Source organism: Diaphorina citri, unplaced genomic scaffold (genome assembly GCF_000475195.1).
Source record: "Diaphorina citri unplaced genomic scaffold, Diaci psyllid genome assembly version 1.1 scaffold779, whole genome shotgun sequence".
NCBI classification, from domain to species: Eukaryota; Metazoa; Arthropoda; class Insecta; order Hemiptera; family Psyllidae; genus Diaphorina; species Diaphorina citri.
Window position 1 is genome coordinate 133804 of NW_007378212.1, and position 5213 is coordinate 139016.

At 38.3% G+C, this 5213-nt stretch overlaps 1 long non-coding RNA gene across 1 annotated transcript; it reads right to left on the reverse strand.

The window, feature by feature from the left end:
- Positions 1–385: 385 nt before the first annotated feature.
- Positions 386–4665, reverse strand: LOC113468582. The gene is made up of 2 exons (XR_003392282.1): positions 4460–4665; positions 386–747 (listed from the first exon to the last, which is right to left on the reverse strand). It is a non-coding gene; the product is annotated as an uncharacterized LOC113468582 (long non-coding RNA).
- Positions 4666–5213: the final 548 nt, after the last annotated feature.

Here is a 5213-nt window from a genome sequence, read left to right on the forward strand (position 1 = left end):
ATTGATGTTTTTTTTTTCCTTACCTACTTGGGTACTACTTAGTTTTATATTGATGTTGATGGTATGCAATACCAAGTACATGATTAAGTACAATTTCTATTCGATGTCTGCTTTAGCTTCCAATTGGGAAGAAATCTGAACTGGCAGAAAGACATTGTGGTCAAAGTGCTCGTCTGATAAAGGGAGGGCGAAAATCAATCCCGGCAGAGTCATGTACTTGATCTAGGACGTACATTGGAAAGCCTTTTTTGACACAGCTTTTGAAATAAATAAATGACAGAGATTTGAAAGTTTAGACACAAAGTTCCGATTTGAAGCAAAGTTTAGAAATTATTTCGTGGTTCAATAGATCCCAGTTGGGTCCAGCGCGAAAAACATTGAAAAGCCGGTGATTTAAATAAAATAAAAAATTAAAAAAAGGGTTAAATCAGGATACAAAAGTTCGTATACAAAAGGCACAGACAAATGTTCACACCATAAGCGGAGAAAAAACACAAGTCGGAAAAATGTTCAGGGAAAATATAATGGGTTTTAAAAATACGAAATTAAAATCGCGCGCGAAAAAATACTAGTTAAAAAACATTTAATTTCTTTTTAAAAAATATAGAAAAGCAATCGAATTCGAAAATGATCGACTCGATGTTGACACTCGAAAAATGTTGAAACAAATGAAACTCGGGTTCGTGTATGTCTCGTATTTATAATAAAGGTTAAAAATAAACTCGAACAAAAAGTCCCGTAAAAAAGCTGGAAGAAAATTGGGTAAAAAAAATAAATAATTAAAAAAAGGGGAATGGATTTGGATGAATGGATCGCGGGTAGAGCCTAGCCGATCGTGTGATGGAACCAGACTGAATCACACAACGCAACCAAATCACCAAGTTTGACTGATAAAGTGAAATGCATTAAAAATAAATCCGTAGATAAACATTTTGTAGTCCACGACGTGATTCTAGTATATCTGTGTACTACACGAGCATTTCCCCTCACATTTTCTCCTTGATTCTCAATTAGAATTATTTAAGTCTTTAATATAAAAAAAAAAAGTTCGGGGACGGCTCAGGAGAAGGTGTGCTCAAAAGTAAAGAGACAAGTAGACGAACCAGTCACGATAAATTGTAAATCGAAACTTAACTTATCACCGACATTGACCAAATTCAGAAAATCTGAACTGGCAGAAAGACATTGTGGTCAAAGTGCTCGTCTGATAAAGGGAGGGCGAAAATCAATCCCGGCAGAGGCATGAACTTTCATCTCGAATCGTTAATGTGAGAATTTGACCCATGTTTTTAATGCTATTAAAATTCCAAAAGATATACGAAAAAAAAAATAAATGTGATCTTGCACATCCACTAAAAATAGAAAGTAAAAATTCAAGAGGAAGCTATGATGTTGCAATAAAAAATTTGGTGCTTTTGGCATATCCACCAAAAAATATTAACTGTCTCTTCAACATTTTCTCCTTGATGTAATCCCAATTCCTACTCATCCTCTCATTCTAAGATGTGATCCTATACTAGGCAATTTTATGGTTTAGGCACATCCACTAAAAATTTCAAACTTTGAAAACATTTTCTCCCCTCATGTATCCAAAAAGTCACATGTTTAGGGGATTGATTTAGAGGAGATGCCTAAACACTTTTTCGCCATGCTTTACTGAACTGGAAAATGTCGTACTTTAGACACATCCACCAAAAATATTAACTTTGTAGCACACAATCAGGGTTTAGGCACATCCTCTAAAAATTTTAAACTTTCAAAACATTTTCTCTAATATGTAATGTATCAAAAAATTCACATTCTTAGGGGATCGATTTAGAGGAGATGTCTGAACACTTATTCGCCGTTATACTGAACGTAGTGCTTTAGACACATCCACCAAAAATATCAACCTACGGGGTTTCCGGTAGCCGAATCGATCTTAAAATCTTATGATGTAGGTATAAGTATTGACTTTCTCTTTCTCTCGTCCTACTGTTTTGCACAAGAAAATTTGGTGTTTTCAGCACATCCACTAAATATACATATTAACTTTTTTCTATTGTCAGCCTACTTAGCTTGGTTCGTAGCGCATCTACCTTGTAAGAGCTAGGTGGCGGGTTCGATTCCCGCTGGGGTGGATTTTATCCTAAACAGATACCTAAGGTTTGTTCTCGGAACGGCTGGCTTTCTCCTATCCTGTCATCCTCCTTTCTTCGCTTTCGGGACGATAAGACCTTAGCAGTTTCCTCTACGAAAAAAAAAACTCTCTCCCTCTCGTCAATCCATATTTCTCTTTTAGTTCTCTTTTCAGTCTCATTCTGGTAATATAAACAGGTCATAATGGGCATATTCTATTCTATTATATTCTACTCTCCTTTCTATTCTACTCTTCTCTATTCTATTTTACACTCAGCCGCCACACAGGTACACAAGAGTACTCTCTGGCTCTGACTGGATGAGGTACCCCTCTACTTTTTCTCCCCCCTCCTCAACTCGGAGACCTGAGAACTGATCAGCTGTGTACTTGATTCACGAGGAACCAAACCACTGGCACTCTCAAGTACCATTCATGGAGTACCAATGTTCGTCCAGTCAGCGCGGAGTTCTGATTTATCAGGCGACGGTTTTTGCGAATGTGAAAACTGCTATCTTCTTCGTCCCGTGTATGTCTGTTCGTCCGTGCACCAATTTTCGTCCAGTCAGCGCGGAGTTCTGATTTATCAGGCGACGGTTTTTGCGAATGTGAAAATTGCTATCTTCTTCGTCCCGTGTATGTCTTGATGCTTTTGGTCCGAAGTTTTTCATATTTTTTGGTCGTTTTTGGTTGGGAAGTGACACTCGCGGAGGAAAAAACTTTGAAAGTCAATGCTTTGGGGGAATTGTCCACAAAGTTTGGGGGTATTGTGTGCTTTTGTCTGGGTTTGTTTGGTCAGTACTGACCGGTGGGGTCCAAACTCTTTGTCATTTTGAATTGACACCAAAATGGAAATACTCCAATGATTATTTTCGTACTTGAGGTTGGTTGAAGGGGGGCTACCCAAACACATGGTACAGAGAGAGGCGAACTGACGAAAATTGAACGTGCCTTGCGGATTTTTCGATCATTTTATCGTAAAAATTACGATCAAAGGATCCAATAAAGCTACCCAAACACATGGTACAGAGAGAGGCGAACTGACGAAAATTGAACGTGCCTTGCGGATTTTTCGATCATTTTATCGTAAAAATTACGATCAAATAAAAGTACCTACATGTTTTATCAGTAGATAACTAGAAAAATTACCCCTGGCACTCTCGAGTACCATTCATTCCAACACTACAGAGAGGGCGAACTGACGAAAATTGAACGTGCCTTGCGGATTTTTCGATCATTTTATCGTAAAAATTACGATCAAAGGATCCAATAAAGCTACCCAAACACATGGTACAGAGAGAGGCGAACTGACGAAAATTGAACGTGCCTTGCGGATTTTTCGATCATTTTATCGTAAAAATTACGATCAAAGGATCCAATAAAGCTACCCAAACCACACGCTACAGAGAGGGCGAACTGACGAAAATTGAACGTGCCTTGCGGATTTTTCGATCATTTTATCGTAAAAATTACGATCAAAGGATCCAATAAAGGTACCCAAACACATGGTACAGAGAGAGGCGAACTGACGGAAATTGAACGTGTTTTGCGCATTTTCAATAATTTTATTGTAAAAATTACGATCAAATAAAAGATTTACATGTTTTATCAGTAGATATAGATATGGAGAAAAATCACTGCAGGGGAAATAAAAAATGGTATTAAGGGGATAAAAAATGGATGACGATTGAGTACCGATTACTTTCCTATTTTTTGATGTATCATCAAGCAGAAATAATTTCACTTACCTATTCAGATAGAGCTGAAAAGTCCCTTTACCCCAGCAGTAGACTAATTCTATGGTCACAAGTCTCAAACAATATTGATGATAATGTGATAAAGGTCCATATCTCGGCTGGAATTGAAACCATGACCTCCCCTTTACCAGGCAAACGTCTTGACCACCAATACTTATTTGTTCGAATGAGAAAGTGTCAAGTCGGCTGGAATTGAAACCATGACCTCCTGATTACCAGGCAAACGTCTTGACTACCAATACTTATTTGTTCGAATGAGAAAGAGTCAAGTCCAAACTGAACAAGTGCCAAATTTCATTCCTTGGATGGGACTTAAACCCGTGACCTCCTAGTTACCATCTTACCGGACACCGGGCAAACAGTTGGTTGCTCGACCACCAATTTGCTCGACCACCATTATTTGCTCGAATGAGAAAGTGTCAAGTCGGCTGGAATTGAAACCAAGACCTCCTGATTACCAGGCAAACGTCTTGACCACCAATACTTATTTGTTCAAATGAGAAAGAGTCAAGTCCAAAAGGAACAAGTGCCAAATTTCATTCCTTGGATGGGACTTAAACCCGTGACTTCTTAGTTACCATCTTACCGGACACCGGGCAAACACTTGGACCAACTCACAAAGTGTATTTACTCATATTTGACGTCTTTTACGGACAAATTTAGTGATGAACAAGTTAACGTGTACCAAATACCTATTTTTACATCTCCCTACTCCCTAATTTTTTCGCCAACAATTTTCACAAGATGTTGCCCGTTCAAATTCAAAGGGTAAACTGAAAATGAGATAAATGACGCGATGCTATGCTACGGAGAAATAGACAAACTGATATTTATAAATATTCTCGAAATAAGTATATTTACTGGCTGAAAAATAAGCGATTGACACAGTCCAAAACTTACAACTTACTGATGGCTAAGGTCATAGACCTCTGACCAGGAAGTATTGGAATATCAGTAAGTACCTACCTACTGGTGACAAAAAAGTTCGCGGTAGTTGTCCAGAAGTGACGTCAATGGAAAATTGCAAGGTATATTTACTGGCTGAAAAATAAGCGATTGACAATTTGACACAGTCCAAAACTTACAACTTACTGATGGCTAAGGTCATTGACCTCTGACCAGGAAGTATTGGAATATCAGTAAGTACCTACTGGTGACAAAAAAGTTCGCGGTAGTTGTCCAGAAGTGACGTCAATGGAAAATTGCAACAAAAAGGAGCTGTCACAAATGAGTCAGCCCTCAACCAGCCCTAAGGTGATCTCTTTTGGGCTATTTGGTTTTGGCAACAAAATTTAACGTGGATGTCCTTCGCACTCAACTTTGCTATTTCTTTAGCAAGG